Here is a 20105-nt window from a genome sequence, read left to right as displayed (position 1 = left end):
CAGTCAGCAGCAGGTTCAAAGTTGGCAGCAGCAATGTGTACTGCTTAATGGGAAATCAACAGGCCATGGTAAGCCCATAAATGAAATATGACATGTCAGTCAGCAGCAGGTTCAAAGTTGGCAGCAGCAATGTGTATTGCGGAATGGGAAATCAACAGGCCATGGTAAGCCCATAAATGAAATAAGACATTTTAGACAGCATCACGTTCAAAGTTGGCAGCAGCAATGTGTACTGCGGAATGGGAAATCAACAGGCCATGGTAAGCCCATAAATTAAATATGACATGTCAGTCAGCAGCAGGTTCAAAGTTGGCAGCAGCAATGTGTACTGCGGAATGGGAAATCAACAGGCCATGGTAAGCCCATAAATGAAATAAGACATTTTAGACAGCATCACGTTCAAAGTTGGCAGCAGCAATGTGTACTGCGGAACGGGAAATCAACAGGCCATGGTAAGCCCATAAATTAAATATGACATGTCAGTCAGCAGCAGGTTCAAAGTTGGCAGCAGCAATGTGTACTGCGGAATGGGAAATCAACAGGCCATGGTGAGCCCATAAATGAAATAAGACATTTTAGACAGCATCACGTTCAAAATTGGCAGCAGCAATGTGTACTGCGGAATGGGAAATCAACAGGCCATGGTAAGCCCATAAATGAAATAAGACATTTTAGACAGCATCACGTTCAAAGTTGGCAGCAGCAATGTGTACTGCGGAATGGGAAATCAACAGGCCATGGTAAGCCCATAAATTAAATATGACATGTCAGTCAGCAGCAGGTTCAAAGTTGGCAGCAGCAATGTGTACTGCGGAATGTGAAATCAACAGGCCATGGTAAGCCAATAAATGAAATATGACATGTCAGTCAGCAGCAGGTTCAAAGTTGGCAGCAGCACTGTGTACTGCTTAATGGTAAATCAACAGGCCATTGTAAGCCCATAAATGAAATAAGACATTTTAGACAGCATCACGTTCAAAGTTGGCAGCAGCAATGTGTACTGCGGAATGGGAAATCAACAGGCCATGGTAAGCCCATAAATGAAATAAGACATTTTAGACAGCATCACGTTCAAAGTTGGCAGCAGCAATGTGTACTGCGGAATGGGAAATCAACAGGCCATGGTAAGCCCATAAATGAAATATGACATGTCAGTCAGCAGCAGGTTCAAAGTTGGCAGCAGCAATGTGTACTGCTTAATGGGAAATCAACAGGCCATGGTAAACCCATAAATGAAATATGACATGTCAGTCAGCAGCAGGTTCAAAGTTGGCAGCAGCAATGTGTACTGCGGAATGGGAAATCAACAGGCCATGGTAAGCCCATAAATGAAATAAGACATTTTAGACAGCATCACGTTCAAAGTTGGCAGCAGCAATGTGTACTGCGGAATGGGAAATCAACAGGCCATGGTAAGCCCATAAATTAAATATGACATGTCAGTCAGCAGCAGGTTCAAAGTTGGCAGCAGCAATGTGTACTGCGGAATGGGAAATCAACAGGCCATGGTAAGCCCATAAATGAAATAAGACATTTTAGACAGCATCACGTTCAAAGTTGGCAGCAGCAATGTGTACTGCGGAATGGGAAATCAACAGGCCATGGTAAGCCCATAAATGAAATAAGACATTTTAGACAGCATCACGTTCAAAGTTGGCAGCAGCAATGTGTACTGCAGAATGGGAAATCAACAGGCCATGGTAAGCCCATAAATTAAATATGACATGTCAGTCAGCAGCAGGTTCAAAGTTGGCAGCAGCAATGTGTACTGCGGAATGGGAAATCAACAGGCCATGGTAAGCCAATAAATGAAATATGACATGTCAGTCAGCAGCAGGTTCAAAGTTGGCAGCAGCAATGTGTACTGCTTAATGGTAAATCAACAGGCCATGGTAAGCCCATAAATGAAATAAGACATTTTAGACAGCATCACGTTCAAAGTTGGCAGCAGCAATGTGTACTGCGGAATGGGAAATCAACAGGCCATGGTAAGCCCATAAATGAAATAAGACATTTTAGACAGCATCACGTTCAAAGTTGGCAGCAGCAATGTGTACTGCGGAATGGGAAATCAACAGGCCATGGTAAGCCATAAATGAAATAAGACATTTTAGACAGCATCACGTTCAAAGTTGGCAGCAGCAATGTGTACTGCGGAATGGGAAATCAACAGGCCATGGTAAGCCCATAAATTAAATATGACATGTCAGTCAGCAGCAGGTTCAAAGTTGGCAGCAGCAATGTGTACTGCTTAATGGGAAATCAACAGGCCATGGTAAGCCCATAAATTAAATATGACATGTCAGTCAGCAGCAGGTTCAAAGTTGGCAGCAGCAATGTGTACTGCTTAATGGTAAATCAACAGGCCATGGTAAGCCCATAAATGAAATAAGACATTTTAGACAGCATCACGTTCAAAGTTGGCAGCAGCAATGTGTACTGCGGAATGGGAAATCAACAGGCCATGGTAAGCCCATAAATGAAATAAGACATTTTAGACAGCATCACGTTCAAAGTTGGCAGCAGCAATGTGTACTGCGGAATGTGAAATCAACAGGCCATGGTAAGCCCATAAATGAAATATGACATGTCAGTCAGCAGCAGGTTCAAAGTTGGCAGCAGCAATGTGTACTGCTTAATGGGAAATCAACAGGCCATGGTAAGCCCATAAATGAAATAAGACATCTGGCGTGTAGGAATCATCACACGGTTAGGCTGGCTGTGTAGCCGCAGTGTTCTGATACTGACTCAATATGCTTTAAAGAATAAATTGTTGACTACCGATGCATGCGGCGTGTCTATTTAATTTATCTTTAGTTTTTGGATTGGTAACAATCAATTTAAGTCAAATTACATAATGAAAATTAATTAATCTAATAATATATCAATATATCATTTAAAAAAAACGAAGTTTTGGAGGGAGAGACAAGGAGAGGGATGGACAAGGGACCCTTCAACGGCCTGAACCGACAGCGGGGGACAAGAAGTCACTGCCGATCCAGGACTCGTTCATTTTAATGAATGTAAGTCTGTCCACTGACTCTGTGGACAGACGGGTCCGCTTGTCCGTGACCACCCCACCTGCCGCGCTAAATGTCCGCTCAGACAGTACGCTGGAGGGGGGGCAAGATAGTAACTCCAGTGCATACTGAGCGAGCTCGCGGCAGGTGTCCAGCCTGGCAACCCAGTACTCCATGGGGTCGTCGGTGCTCATGCTGTCGGAAGCACCAACGGACCCCATGTAGTCTGCTACCATGCGGGCCAGCCGCTGGTGGTGACTGCTGCTGCTGCTACTGGGTCGCGCAGACTGGTAGAACGACCGCATCTCACCTGCTCGGCTGGTGCTGCTGGGGCCAGCCACCTGCTGGGTGAGATGGGCGGGGAGAACTGGAGCGTGAGGCCGAGGGTTGGCCTGCTCCAGCCGCTTGATCAGACAGGCCCGCAGTTGATCCATCCGGGCCTGTCTACGGCAGGCTGGGATGAACTGCTCCAGTTTCCCCTTGCAGCGAGGGTCTAAAAGGGTGGCCAACCAATAATCTTCCCTCTCCTTGATTCTCTTGATCCGGGGGTCCCTCCGGAGGCATCGCAGCATGTGGGCAGCCATAGGGAAGAGGACAGCCCGCTGTGACTCTTCATGGATGCCCAGGACCATGACCTCTTGGTCCTCCTGCTGCTGTTGCTGATGCTCCCGGTCGGAGCTGCCCCACCCCCGGACTAACGGTGCCCCCAACACCGTCTCTCCCTCCTGACCAGGCCCAGACTCCTGGACTTCCACATCATCATTGTCCTCCTCCTCCTCCTCCTCGTCCTGGTGAAGCATTGCCTCCTCTTGCTCCACCAAGGCACTCTCCCCAGCCTCGAGCAGGCGATCTAGTGTCCTGTCCAGCAGGAACACTATGGGGAGCACGTCATTGAGGCCGACATGCTCCCCGCTGACCATCTTGGTCGCCTGCTCAAATGGGGCCAACACGTGGCAGACCTGCTGTATCTGCCCCCACTCCGCATTAGTGATGTATGGGAGTGGGTTGGTTGGCCCTGGAGTGCCTTGGTCCAGCAGGTATTCCCTCACTGCCCTTTGCTGCTCCCACAACCTCTCCAGCATGTGGAGGGTGGAGTTCCACCGCGTCACGCTGTCGACAATCAGCCTGTGAGGTGGCAGGCTGTTGTCCCGCTGCAGTCTGGACAGGGACGCGGCAGCAGTTGGGGAGCGTCTAAAGTGGCTGGCAATCCTCCGTACCCTTAGCACAATGTCACTCAACCCTTCGTATGTTCTGAGGAACTTCTGCACAACTAGGTTGAGGACATGTGCCATGCAGGGTACGTGGGTAAGACTGCCAGCATGGAGGGCGGCGAGGAGGTTGCTGCCGTTGTCACAGACAACCATACCTGCCTGGAGCCTTCGGGGTGTCAGCCACTTCTGGACCTGAGCCTGTAGTGCGGCCAGAACATCAGGTCCAGTGTGTCTCCTTTCCCCTAAGCTCACAAGCTGGAGCACGGCCTGGCAGCGGACGTGCACCACACTTGCGTAGCTTCGGGGACGCTTGCTGGGGGGCTCAGCAGCAGTGGAGACAGTGGCTTGTGAGGGGAGAGCAGCAGTTCTCCCCTGGACACCCCGGGGCGGCACCACAAAGTCAGATGCCGCCGTTCCCTCCCCGGCGCCTCGGAGGGAAACCCAATGGGCAGTAAAACTGATATAGCGTCCCTGCCCATGCCTGCTGGTCCAAGCATCCATTGTCAGATGCACCCTGTCACTGACAGCATGATCCAGCGACAGGGATACATTCTGCACAATGTGCTGGTGTAGGGCAGGGACGCCAGTCCTGGCAAAGAAATGGCGGCTGGGGACACGCCATCTGGGTTGTGCCTGCTCCAACATCTGCCGGAATGGATTGCTGTCCACAAGATTGAAGGGCAGCAGATGTTAGGCGATAACCCTTGCCAGGAGCCCATTGAGTGAACGCACGCGTCGGTCCCCGGGGGCATAGGGCGCGGTGCGTTCAAAAAGGTCAGCAACCGTGGGCTGGCGCCGGACGGCAGTGGAGGACATAGAGGAGGGTGCGGTGGAGGCAGAGGTCTGGATGCCAGTACCTCTAGGAGAGGGAGCGGGGGAGTGGGAACGCCTTGTTGGAAGTGGTTGGGGTGGCTGCAGAACAGTGGCAGGAGCTGCTGTCCCCTGCGCACTGCTGGTGGCGCCACTGCTGTGACCACCCCGCATCTGTTCCCACTCCCGCCAGTGGTTGACTCTCAGGTGCTGGGTGAGGGCAGTGGTACTCAGCCGAGCCGCAGACCTCCCTCTCCTCACCCTGGCATGGCACAGATTACAAATGCCAATTGTGGCATCATCTGGTGCCAGGGTGAAATAAGCCCAAACAGGCGACTTACGCACCACCCTCCTGTCAGATGGGGCGGTGCTGACTTGCGCCTGCTCGGGCTCGGTGCGGACAGGTGGAGGTGGCTGCTGCTGCCTCCTCCTACTGCCATTACCAGTGCAGCCCCTGACTCTGGGCTCACTGGCAACCTGTCGCACCATTTGCCTCTGGTGCCTACCTTCCTCCTCATCATTGCTGCTGATGCCTGACAAGGGAGGTGGCACCCATTCTCGATCACCCTCCTCTTCGTCCCCCGATATGTCAGACACCGGGCCAACCAGTGGTGGACTGAGGCGAACAGCAGACGTGGGGCCCCTGATCTGGCTCCTCTGTCCCCTCGCTGACACCTGGGTCTGATTAGGTGTGGGGTTTTGCTGGCTGAAACCGCCCGCACCTGTTGGAAGGGATGTCACTGGGGTACATACAGGTGGTACCCCCTCCATCTCCTCCTCCATCCCTTCCATAAGGTCCTGACCCTCAGGACTGAACTGCAAATCAGCCTCCTGCATTACCTCCCCCAAGATGTCCCTCTCACTGTCACTGTCAAACAGGAGCAGAGACGATTCTTGGGGGCTGGGGGTTGGTCCTGCAGGAGACGAAGTGCAGCTGCTGCTCGGAGCCGGGGCAGAGGACTCTGTGGCACTGCCTTGTGCCACGAGAGACATAACTTCCTCGGCATCCTGTGAGGTAATTCTCCTGCTGCCAGTCCCAAAATATTCACGAATAAGGCGGACGCCCCTGACACCTGCGTCCGCACCTCGGTGGGTAGAGGAGCGGGCCCGTGCTGGCAGCTGTCCAGCACTGGGACCAACTACTCTCCTACCCCTGCTGCTTGTTCGTGAAGACCTCATTATTTTTATTTTTTGAATTTATAGAAAAATTAAATAATATAATTTGATTTTGGGAATAAGTTTATAGGGATGGGGACTGTCGTACAATAAAGAAAACAACGCGGACAATACACCGAATAACAAGTAAAAGAAAAACACTAAAACGAATAAACTTTATTTTGTCTTTTTTTTTTTTTAACTAACAAAGGACGTAGACACTGACACGACACAAACTAAACAGTAATAAAGGAAAATTAATAAACTACACTAAAGGACGTAGACACTGACGCGGACAATACACCGAATAACAAGTAAAAGAAAAACACTAAAACGAATAAACTTTTTTTTGTCTTTTTTTTTTTTTTAACTAACAAAGGACGTAGACACTGACACTACACAAACTAAACAGTAATAAAGGAAAACTAATAAACTACACTAAAGGACGTAGACACTGACACGACACAAACTAAACAGTAATAAAGGAAAACTAAAGCCTACACTATAACTAACCTACACCCTTCACTAGAAACTATCACCTAACTAATATATTCACTAACCTAAATTATTACATTTCTCCTAACTAGGCCCTACACTGCACTCTGCACTAGAAACTATCAGCTAACTATTCACTAACCTAAATTATTATATTTCTCCTAACTAGGCCCTACACTGCACTCTGCACTAGAAACTATCAGCTAACTATTCACTAACCTAAATTATTATATTTCTCCTAACTAGGCCCTACACTGCACTCTGCACTAGAAACTATCAGCTAACTATTCACTAACCTAAATTATTATATTTCTCCTAACTAGGCCCTACACTGCACCCTGCACTAGAAACTATCAGCTACACTAATCTATTCACTAACCTAAATAAATTATTATTTTTCTCCTAACTCTGTACCCTAATCTTTAACCTATCAGCTACACTAACCTACCCTATCTAACACTATCAGATTAAACAATTCGATTTGTAATTTGCTTTTAAAAAAGCAAAGCACTGCACAGTTCCAAGCTCCTCTCTCAATCACCACCACATGAAACTGCACAAAATGGATGCCGTGACAAAATCTTATATAGTAATGGGGTGGGCAACTTCTGATTGGTTGCTAGGGATGTTGCTAACCTGTTGGACTCCTTCTCATTGGCCCACAATCTAAAATGAGGGAGGGATTAGTGTCCTCACGAAGAGCCGATATTCGCATGTGCGCTAATAAAATCGCATTACGAAATTTCGCGCCTCAATCACTTTCTCGGCAATGTGACTAAGATCTGAGCTTTTGGACCTTTGGGAAACAATCGAGATACAGTGGGGGGTGATGAAAGTAGTTGACAGAGTACAGATGAATGTAATCTGTACGGTGGAAACTAAAATAAAAAATACGAATATTCGTAAGTCGAAATTTTCGAAGTTCTAAATATTCGCGAATATGGTGCTATACTATATGAATGCACAGGCCTTTGCCTTTCTGTTCTGGGGACAAGTGCTGATATTCGCCTGTGCGCTAATATAATCGCCTTAGGAAGATTCGCAACTCAATTCACTAAAGTATAAATGCAAAGCCCTTTGCCTCTGTTCTGGGACAAGTGCAGATATTCGCCTATGCGCTAATATAATCGCCTTACGAAGATTCGCACCTCAATCACTTTCTCGGCAATGTGACTAAGATCTGAGCTTTTGGACCTTTGGGAAACAATCGAGATACAGTGGGGGGTGATGAAAGTAGTTGACAGAGTACAGATGAATGTAATCTGTACGGTGGAAACTAAAATAAAAAATACGAATATTCGTAAGTCGAAATTTTCGAAGTTCTAAATATTCGCGAATATGGTGCTATACTATATGAATGCACAGGCCTTTGCCTTTCTGTTCTGGGGACAAGTGCTGATATTCGCCTGTGCGCTAATATAATCGCCTTAGGAAGATTCGCAACTCAATTCACTAAAGTATGAATGCAAAGCCCTTTGCCTCTGTTCTGGGACAAGTGCAGATATTCGCCTATGCGCTAATATAATCGCCTTATGAAGATTCGCACCTCAATCACTTTCTCGGCAATGTGACTAAGATCTGAGCTTTTGGACCTTTGGGAAACAATCGAGATACAGTGGGGGGTGATGAAAGTAGTTGACAGAGTACAGATGAATGTAATCTGTACGGTGGAAACTAAAATAAAAAAATACGAATATTCGTAAGTCGAAATTTTCGAAGTTCTAAATATTCGCGAATATGGTGCTATACTATATGAATGCACAGGCCTTTGCCTTTCTGTTCTGGGGACAAGTGCTGATATTCGCCTGTGCGCTAATATAATCGCCTTAGGAAGATTCGCAACTCAATTCACTAAAGTATGAATGCAAAGCCCTTTGCCTCTGTTCTGGGACAAGTGCAGATATTCGCCTATGCGCTAATATAATCGCCTTACGAAGATTCGCACCTTAATCACTTTCTCGGCAATGTGACTAAGTTCTGAGCTTTTGGACCTTTGGGAAACAATCAATTATATGTGTACTGTAATTTTGTTAAAAAAAAACAAAAAAACGAATATTTGTTTTTACGAATATATAGCACTATATTCGAAATATGGGGGTACAGTCAGAAAATGTAAACAGCAATACGGTAATGCAGATTATAAATAGGTCCTCCACAGTGCTAAAACCTGAGCACGAATCATTGATACGGAAGGGACTATCGTACACCCCGACCCCAAAATTTGAGTGTTTTACGTGGGTGAAAGACATTCACCTATTTGCCCGGAAACTAGCCCTACATAAAGAGTTCAAAGACAAAGAGGAACAGGGGCATGAGTCGACAAGTGGGGAAAAACAAGCCCTAGAGACTTTAGAAGAACTATCCAGGGAAGGAGCAGGCGAGATAATAAGACCTGTCGCCCCCTTCAGTAAAATGCGACCTAAATCTAGGTATACACCGTCAATAGCTAGATTTGCAAATATCCAGACATTTGTGAACCTTGTAACAGGTGATCTTGAAAAGATAGATAAGAAGAAAAATGAAATGGGGGAAAACCTGTCTCCTGAAGAAAGAAATGCCATCAGTGATATTACGGAACGTCAGGATCTCACAATAAAACCCTCAGATAAAGGGGGAAATATTGTATTAATGAATACAGAGGAGTATATAGGGATGGTGATGAGATTATTAGGTGATAACACCACCTACAAAAAACTAGACAGTAACCCCACAGTAAGATACAACAAAGACCTGAAAAAAATACTGATGGAAGCAAGAGGGAAAGACCTGATTACAAAAGATGAGTACAAAATCCTCTATAAACCATACCCAACAATAGCAACGTTTTATGCGTTGCCAAAAATACACAAAAAACGGGAACCAATACCCGGAAGACCAATCGTTTCAGGGAACAACAATATATGCGAGGGCATAAGTGCCTACGTAGATGCCATTATAAAACCTTTTGTACAGACTCTCCCCTCATATCTGAAGGATACAAGTGATACAGTTATGAAATTGCGAGAGATTCATGTGAATGATAACACTCTGATAGCAAGCCTAGACGTTGAGGCTCTATATACAAGTATAAATCACGAACTAGGGATCAAGGCAGTAGAATATTATTTAAGCACGAAAGGCACACAATTTCATGAGCACAATAATTTTGTTATCACCTTATTACGTTTCTTACTTACACACAATTATTTTATTTTTAATGGGCAATATTATTTACAGGTTACCGGCACCGCGATGGGGACAGTATGTGCACCCAGTTTTGCCAATTTATTTCTGGGGTGGTGGGAAGACAAACAGGTCTTCACCGATAAGAATGTACATCACACAGAGCACATAATGTATTGGGCTAGATACATAGATGACATTCTGATATTTTGGAATGGCACTATACCACAGTTTGAGACATTCACTAGAGACCTCAACGTGAATGACATCGGCTTGCAATTCACAAACGAGATAAATGAAAAAAGCATTAATTTCCCCGATCTAAAGATCAATATAGAAAAAGAGGGCGAAGTGACGACTGAAATATATAGGAAGACTACAGCTAGTAACAGTCTCCTTCACTGGGAAAGCTGCCACCCTAAACCTCTAAAAAGAGGTATACCTCTCGCACAATATCTGAGAGCGAAAAGAAATTGTACAAATGAGACATCTTTTGAAGAGGAATGCAAGACACTGTATCAGAGATTCCTAGAGAGGGGATACCCTAGAAAGGTGCTCTATAGAGCCTACAATAAGGTCAAAAAGATGGAGAGGGAGAGTCTGTTCAAAAGAAAGGTACCAAAAAATGACAAAACAATAAGATGTATAGGCACGTTCGATTATCAACATCAGAGAATATACGGGATACTTAAAAAATACTGGCATATTTTGACCTCAGATAAAGACCTAAAGGAGGTGTTGCCTTTTAATCCATCGGTGACATACAGGAGAGGACAAAATTTAAAAGACCTCATGGTTCATAGCCATTTCCAGAAAAAAACGTGCACAAAAAAGAACTGGTTATCCACACAGGGGTCATACCCTTGTGGGGGATGTGTATTTTGTAAATTCATGGTGCCAAAGAAAGAGTTCACAAACCCACATGATGGGAAGAAGTACACCATCAGGGAGTACATCAATTGTAAAAGTACTGGCGTAGTCTACGCGATACAATGTAGATGTCCCAAAATCTACGTTGGAAAAACGATACAGGAATTGAGGAGGAGGATTTCGAAACATCTAAGTACCCTTAACACCGATGATGATACACCCCTAGTGAGACATATAAACAAATATCACAAGGGAAATCCAGCAGGCCTAGAAATCTGGGGTATCCAGAAGGTTAAATTGGGCCCTAGACAAGGAGATGTGGACAATAAACTACAGCAGGAAGAGGCCAAGTGGATCTACCGGCTGAAATCCCTGTCACCAATAGGAATAAATGAAGGGTTTACCTTCCAACCGTTCTTATAAAGCAATTTAGCAGTAAAAAGAAAAAAAGTAAAAATAATGAATAATAATAGATATAAAGTATCTTTAGAGTAGAGTATCAAGAATAAGGCTATGTAAATAGACTAGCTAGAGGGGCAAAGGAAGATCATCCGAGTGAAGTAAAAAGACACTTATATGCTTAAAGAAGAAATGAAAAGAGAAAAATGTAAAATCTGGAAAAAATAAATAAAAAAGAACTAGAAAAATTATTTTTCTAAAATACACATAAAAGTAAAAAGACACTTATATGCTTAAAGAAGAAATGAAAAGTGAAAAATGTAAAATCTGAAAAAAGAAATAAAAAAGAACTAGAAAAATAATTTTTCTAAAAAACACCTAAAATAACGATTAACAATATGGAAATACTTACCATGAGAACGGATGAGGTGGTCTAGACCGTGGGAGGTCCACTTTGGAGGCTCATCATGAGGTGGGGGCAGTCGTTGGAGATGGGGGTATACATGAGGAGGTATGGCCTTAAAATATAAAGGTGTTGTGGATAAGAGTGATTAGTGAAATGAAAATAAATGCTGAATTATTATATACTTTAAAGTAAACATCGAAAAATTAGACATTAAAAACTCCCTATATCTCCATCCCCCCAAAAAAATGAATCCCACAATGACGAGCGTATAGAGGTATAGATATAGGTACAGACATGCATATGCCTACCATGAAAGTGAAATGGTGACCATGGGGTCCAAGAGGTCAGTGAACTGGTTTAAAAAGAAAGAAAAATAAAAAATAAATATATATATAATATAAACACCCCCTAGAAAGAAAAGAATGTCAAACATCAAAGAAATGAAAGTAAAATGTAACTCCGGTGTAAAAGATGGTACACATACAGGGTGAATATGTATTAATACGTATATACCATCATATATGTCATTAGGTAAAGATCACCAAAGATAGAAAATAGGAGGACCAACTGGAGATAAAACCCAAACCTGTAAAATATAATTAGGGAAATGTGGGTACATGAAGATTTTGGTAGAAGACAAGTGCTGAACAGAAACTGCATACAGTACCAGTATAAAGAATGAAGTACCACAGAAACGATGAAAGGCCAGGGTAATCCAGCTAAGAGTCCGCGCCTGCGTCGATAACGCGATAGAATAGAAACGAACTGTGAAAGCCTAAGTTCGCAGGCATGCGCAGATCGGGTAGTTAACAAATCCTGTGACAGAAATATAAAAGTCCTCGCGCATGCGCGAGAATAGCGGAGGTCTCGCGGTAACGCAGTTAAAGATGATCCCAGTGGCGTGTCATGATCACATGATGGACCGGAGCCGAGTCGAAAAAAAAGAGGGCGTGAATAAATTATAATGTCGTGCACCACGATCCCAGTGACGTGATGCATGTCTGTGAGTCACCAGCACATGACTAAGCGGAGCCAATTAAAAAAGAGGGTGTGAATAAAAGAAACATATGGGCATGATGTACCAGCAAGTGATTGGAGGCTGAAAGCATGTGACCTAAAGCGAGCCTTCAAAGGCTGGACCCCGCCCCCAACACTCACACCTGCATCATCCCCTGAAGACGCTGTGTAACAGCGAAACATGTCGGGATGCAGGGCGTGTGAGATTTAGTGCTTTTTAGGCAGTGACATGCGGAAAAGCTCCACTAACAGTGATAATAAAGAAAACGCTATAGCAGCAGCGAACCATAGGGCTTAGACCTGAATAGATGCAGTCAGTATAGGAGGTAGAGGCTACTAGGAGTACATAGGAGATGGAGACAGTTTGACATGAAGTGAGAAGTGAGAGGAGGAACGCGCATAGGAGATAGAGAGTGATTGATAAGAAGTGAGAGGAGGAACGTCTCAATAAGAAAACGAATAGTTGTTACCATCAGTCTAATAGTATAATACATGTCCCTATACCTAAGGGAATGGTAATAGTTAATAAATCGTGACGCTCCCCTAACACATCGTCTCCTTCAGTGAGGGTAATAGATAATATCCCCTCCACCTCCCCTCTCCCTCAGTCCCCCTCTCCCCTTCCCCTCCCTCCCCCTGTTCTAAATAGTTGCCACACATGAATGGAAAAAAAGAGCCACTTATTAAGAAGCTCGCAGTAAATGCTATGCACCAATATAAGAATATATATCAATAAGAGTAAAGAATCCAGAGCTATTCCGCATCACTGATAGTTTTAAACACGTCTGTAACATAGTAACAAAATAAAAATATTTGAATAAAAGGACTGTATTTATTAAAACAATGAAATAAAAGTGAAGTTTTAAAAGATAAAACAGTACTGGATCCAAAAACGTAAATAGGTCCCTAGGGACCACAAGTTAGCAAATGTAAAGTCTAAAACGTTGACAAGTACTGTGAGGTCAAAAGCCTTAAAAATTTGCAAATTCTCAAGAACTTCACACACACTCTACAGTGCAGATCCAAGTCTAATTCTGTGATTAAACGTATACCTGTCACCCAGCGCCTAAAAAATAGGCCTCACATTTATATTCATCCAAATCTGTACTGTTTTAGCTGGTCAAGTTATTTAGTGTCCGTCAAAGCACAGTTTTTGTTCTGGGTTGAAAAACAATTCCCAATTTTGCAATTCTCAAAATTAGTGGTTTCTGCTGTATCAGGCCTACTTTAAATCTATCCCTAAAAGGGTAGATTAGATTCAAGGTGCTGATAGGTTCATTCTCAAGAACTTCACACACACGCTACAGTGCAGATCCAAGTCTAATTCTGTGATTAAACGTATACCTGTCACCCAGCGCCTAAAAAATAGGCCTCACATTTATATTCATCCAAATCTGTCATTACTGTTTTAGCTGGTCAAGTTATTTAATGTCCAACAAAGCACAGTTTTTGTTCTGAGTTGAAAAACAATTCCCAATTTTGCAATTCTCAAAATTAGTGGTTTCTGCTGTATCAGGCCTACTTTAAATCTATCCCTAAAAGGGTAGATTAGATTCAAGGTGCTGATAGGGTCATTCTCAAGAACTTCACACACACACTACAGTGCAGATCCAAGTCTAATTCTGTCCATAAACGTATACCTGTCACCCAGCGCCTACAGAATAGGCCTCAAATTTGTATTCAGCTAAATCTGTCATTACTGGTGTGCCTGTATTGGTGTAATACGGTACCTAAATAGATAGCCAGATAGTGTTAGGTGTCTGTAAAAAAAGGCCTGATTTTGAATTCAATACATTGGCCCGAATAATATTTTTCTTATTGTGGTGAATGGTAACAATGAGGAAAACATCTAGTAAGGGACGCGGACGTGGACATGGTCGTGGTGGTGATAGTGGACCCTCTGGTGCTGGGAGAGGAAGTGGCCGTTCTGCCACAGCCACACGTCCTAGTGTACCAACTACCTCAGGTCCCAGTAGCCGCCAGAATTTACAGGGATATTTGGTGGGGCCCAATGCCGTTCTAAGGATGGTAAGGCCTGAGCAGGTACAGGCATTAGTCAATTGGGTGGCCGACAGTGCATCCAGCACGTTCACATTATCTCCCACCCAGTCTTCTGCAGAAAGCGCACAGATGGCGCATGAAAACCAAGCCCATCAGTCTGTCACATCACCCCCATGCATATCAGGGAAACTGTCTGAGCCTCAAGTTATGCAGCAGTCTCTTATGCTGTTTGAAGACTCTGCTGGCAAGGTTTCCCAAGGGCATCCACCTAGCCCTTCCCCAGGGGTGGAAGAGATAGAATGCACTAACGCACAACCACTTATGTTTCCTGATGATGAGGACATGGGAATACCACCTCAGCACGTCTCTGATGATGACGAAACACAGGTGCCAACTGCTGTGTCTTTCTGCAGTGTGCAGACTGAACAGGAGGTCAGGGATCAAGACTGGGTGGATGACGATTCAGGGGACGATGAGGTCCTAGACCCCACATGGAATGAAGGTCGTGCCACTGACTTTCACAGTTCGGAGGAAGAGGCAGTGGTGAGACCGAGCCAACAGCGTAGCAAAAGACAAAGAGGGAGCAGTGGGCAAAAGCAGAACACCCGCCGCCAAGAGACTCCGCCTGCTACTGACCGCCGCCATCTGGGACCGAGCACCCCAAAGGCAGCTTCAAGGAGTTCCCTGACATGGCACTTCTTCAAACAATGTGCTGACGACAAGACCCGAGTGGTTTGCACGCTGTGCCATCAGAGCCTGAAGCGAGGCATTAACGTTCTGAACCTTAGCACAACCTGCATGACCAGGCACCTGCATGCAAAGCATGAACTGCAGTGGAGTAAACACCTTAAAAACAAGGAAGTCACTCAGGCTCCCCCTGCTACCTCTTCTGCTGCTGCTGCCTCGGCCTCTTCTGCTGCTGCCGCCGTCTCGGCCTCTTCCTCCACCTCTGGAGGAACGTTGGCACCTGCCGCCCAGCAAACATGGGATGTACCACCAACACCACCACCTGCGACACCAAGCATCTCAACCATGTCACACGGCAGCGTTCAGCTCTCCATCTCACAAACATTTGAGAGAAAGCGTAAATTCCCACCTAGCCACCCTCGATCCCTGGCCCTGAATGCCAGCATTTCTAAACTACTGGCCTATGAAATGCTGTCATTTAGGCTGGTGGACACAGACAGCTTCAAACAGCTCATGTCGCTTGCTGTCCCACAGTATGTTGTTCCCAGCCGGCACTACTTCTCCAAGAGAGCCGTGCCTTCCCTGCACAACCAAGTATCCGATAAAATCAAGTGTGCACTGCGCAACGCCATCTGTGGCAAGGTCCACCTAACCACAGATACGTGGACCAGTAAGCACGGCCAGGGACGCTATATCTCCCTAACTGCACACTGGGTAAATGTAGTGGCGGCTGGGCCCCAGGCGGAGAGCTGTTTGGCGCACGTCCTTCCGCCGCCAAGGATCGCAGGGCAACATTCTTTGCCTCCTGTCTCCTCCTCCTCCTACTCAGATTCCTCCTTCTCTTCTTCCACCTGCTCATCCAGTCAGCCACACACCTTCACCACCAACTTCAGCACAGCCCGGCGTAAACGTCAGCAGGCCGTTCTGAAACTCATATGTTTGGGGGACAGGCCCCACACCGCACAGGAGTTGTGGGGGGGTATAGAACAACAGACCGACGAGTGGTTGCTGCCGGTGAGCCTCAAGCCCGGCCTGGTGGTGTGCGATAATGGGCGAAATCTCGTTGCAGCTCTGGGACTAGCCGGTTTGACGCACATCCCTTGCCTGGCGCATGTGCTGAATTTGGTGGTGCAGAAGTTCATTCACAACTACCCCGACATGTCAGAGCTGCTGCATAAAGTGCGGGCCGTCTGTTCGTGCTTCACATCCTGCCGCTGCTCGCCTGTCTGCGCTACAGCGGAACTTCGGCCTTCCCGCTCACCGCCTCATATGCGACGTGCCCACCAGGTGGAACTCCACCTTGCACATGCTGGACAGACTGTGCGAGCAGCAGCAGGCCATAGTGGAGTTTCAGCTGCAGCACGCACGCGTCAGTCACACTGCGGAACAGCACCACTTCACCACCAATGACTGGGCCTCCATGCGAGACCTGTGTGCCCTGTTGCGCTGTTTCGAATACTCCACCAACATGGCCACTGGCGATGACGCCGTTATCAGCGTTACAATACCACTTCTATGTCTCCTTGAGAAAACACTTAGGGCGATGATGGAAGAGGAGGTGGCCCAGGAGGAGGAGGAGGAAGAGGGGTCATTTTTAGCACTTTCAGGCCAGTCTCTTCGAAGTGACTCAGAGGGAGGTTTTTTGCAACAGCAGAGGCCAGGTACAAATGTGGCCAGACGGGGCCCACTACTGGAGGACGAGGAGGATGAGGATGAAGCAGGTTCACAGCGGGCTGGCACCCAACGCAGCTCGGGCCCATCACTGGTGCGTGGCTGGGGGGAAACGCAGGACGATAACGATACGCCTCCCACAGAGGACAGCTTGTCCTTACCTCTGGGCAGCCTGGCACACATGAGCGACTACATGCTGCAGTGCCTGCGCAACGACAGCAGAGTTGCCCACATTTTAACGTGTGCGGACTACTGGGTTGCCACCCTGCTGGATCCACGGTACAAAGACAATGTGCCCACCTTACTTCATGCACTGGAGCGTGATAGTAAGATGCGCGAGTACAAGCACACGTTGGTAGACGCGCTACTGAGAGCATTCCCAAATGTCACAGGGGAACAAGTGGAAGCCCAAGGCGAAGGCAGAGGAGGAGCAATAGGTCGCCAACGCAGCTGTGTCACGGCCAGCTCCTCTGAGGGCAGGGTTAGCATGGCAGAGATGTGGAAAAGATTTGTCACCACGCTACAGCTAACTGCACCACCACCTGATACGGAACGTGTTAGCAGGAGGCAACATTTCAATAACATGGTGGAACAGTACCTGTGCACACCCCTCCACGTACTGACTGATGGTTCGGCCCCATTCAACTTCTGGGTCTCCAAATTGTCCACGTGGCCAGAGCTAGCCTTTTATGCCTTGGAGGTGCTGGCCTGCCCGGCGGCCAGTGTTTTGTCTGAACGTGTATTCAGCACGGCAGGGGGCGTCATTACAGACAAACGCAGCCGCCTGTCTACAGCCAATGTGGACAAGCTGACGTTCATAAAAATGAACCAGGCATGGATCCTACAGGACCTGTCCATCCCTTGTGCAGATTAGACATTAACTACCTCCCCTTAACAATATATTATTGTACTCCAGGTCACTTCCTCATTCAATCCTATTTTTATTTTCATTTTACCATTATATTGCGGGGCAACCCAAAGTTGAATGAACCTCTCCTCTGTCTGGGTGCCGGGGCCTAAAAATATCTGACAGTGGCCTGTTCCAGTGGTGGGTGACATGAAGCCTGATTCTCTGCTATGACATGAAGACTGATTCTCTGCTGACATGAAGCCTGAATCTCTGTTATGGGACCTCTCTCCTCTGCCTGGGTGCCTGGGCCTAAATATGTGACAGTGGCCTGTTCCAGTGGTGGGTGACGTGAAGCCTGATTCTCTGCTATGACATGAAGACTGATTCTCTGCTGACATGAAGCCTGAATCTCTGTTATGGGACCTCTCTCCTCTGCCTGTGTGCCTGGGCCTAAATATGTGACAATGGACTCTTCCAGTGGTGGGTGACGTGAAGCCTGATTCTCTGCTATGACATGAAGACTTATTCTCTGCTGACATGAAGCCTGAATCTCTGTTCTGGGACCTCTCTCCTCTGTCTGGGTGTCGGGGCCTAAAAATATCTGACAGTGGCCTGTTCCAGTGGTGGGTGATGTGAAGCCTGATTCTCTGCTATGACATGAAGACTGATTCTCTGCTGGCATGAAGCCAGATTCTCTGTTACGGGACCTCTCTCCTCTGCCTGGGTGCCTGGGCCTAAATATCTGACAATGGACTGTTCCAGTGTTGGGTGACGTAAAGCCTGATTCTCTGCTATGACATGCAGACTGATTCTCTGCTGACATGAAGCCAGATTCTCGGTTACGGGACCTCTCTCCTCTGCCTGGGTGCCTGGGCCTAAATATCTGACAATGGACTGTTCCAGTGTTGGGTGACGTAAAGCCTGATTCTCTGCTATGACATGCAGACTGATTCTCTGCTGACATGAAGCCAGATTCTCTGTTATGGGACCTCTCTCCTCTGCCTGGGCCTAAATATCTGACAATGGACTGTTCCAGTGTTGGGTGACGTAAAGCCTGATTCTCTGCTATGACATGCAGACTGATTCTCTGCTGACATGAAGCCAGATTCTCTGTTACGGGACCTCTCTCCTCTGCCTGGGTGCCTGGGCCTAAATATCTGACAATTGACTGTTCCAGTGTTGGGTGACGTAAAGCCTGATTCTCTGCTATGACATGAAGACTGATTCTCTGCTGACATGAAGCCTGAATCTCTGTTATGGGACCTCTCTCCTCTGCCTGGGTGCCTGGGCCTAAATATGTGACAGTGGCCTGTTCCAGTAGTGGGTGACGTGAAGCCTGATTCTCTGCTATGACATGAAGACTGATTCTCTGCTGACATGAAGCCTGAATCTCTGTTATGGGACCTCTCTCCTCTGCCTGGGTGCCTGGGCCTAAATATGTGACAATGGACTGTTCCAGTGGTGGGTGACGTAAAGCCTGATTCTCTGCTATGACATGAAGACTGATTCTCTGCTGACATGAAGCCTGAATCTCTGTTATGGGACCTCTCTCCTCTGTCTGGGTGTCGGGGCCTAAAAATATCTGACAGTGGCCTGTTCCAGTGGTGGGTGACGTAAAGCCTGATTCTCTGCTATGACATGCAGACTGATTCTCTTCTGACATGAAGCCAGATTCTCAGTTACGGGACCTCTCTCCTCTGCCTGGGTGCCTGGGCCTAAATATGTGACAATAGACTGTTCCAGTGTTGGGTGACGTAAAGCCTGATTCTCTGCTATGACATGCAGACTGATTCTCTGCTGACATGAAGCCAGATTCTCTGTTACGGGACCTCTCTCCTCTGCCTAGGTGCCTGGGCCTAAATATCTGACAATGGACTGTTCCAGTGTTGGGTGACGTAAAGCATGATTCTCTGCTAGGACATGCAGACTGATTCTCTGCTGACATGAAGCCAGATTCTCTGTTACGGGACCTCTCTCCTCTGCCTGGGTGCCGGGGCCTAAATATATGACAATGGACTGTGACAGTGGTGGGTGACGTGAAGCCTGATTCTCTGCTATGACATGCAGACTGATTCTCTGCTGACATGAAGCCAGATTCTCTGTTACGGGACCTCTCTCCTCTGCCTGGGTGCCTGGGCCTAAATATCTGACAATGGACTGTTCCAGTGGTGGGTGACGTAAAGCATGATTCTCTGCTATGACATGCAGACTGATTCTCTGCTGACATGAAGCGTGAATCTCTGTTATGGGACCTCTCTCCTCTGTCTGGGTGCCTGGGCCTAAATATCTGACAATGGACTGTTCCAGTGTTGGGTGACGTAAAGCATGATTCTCTGCTAGGACATGCAGAC

The sequence above is a fragment of the Bufo bufo genome, chromosome 6 (genome assembly GCF_905171765.1).
Source record: "Bufo bufo chromosome 6, aBufBuf1.1, whole genome shotgun sequence".
Classification (NCBI taxonomy): domain Eukaryota; kingdom Metazoa; phylum Chordata; class Amphibia; order Anura; family Bufonidae; genus Bufo; species Bufo bufo.
Note: the sequence above shows the minus strand (reverse complement) of the source record.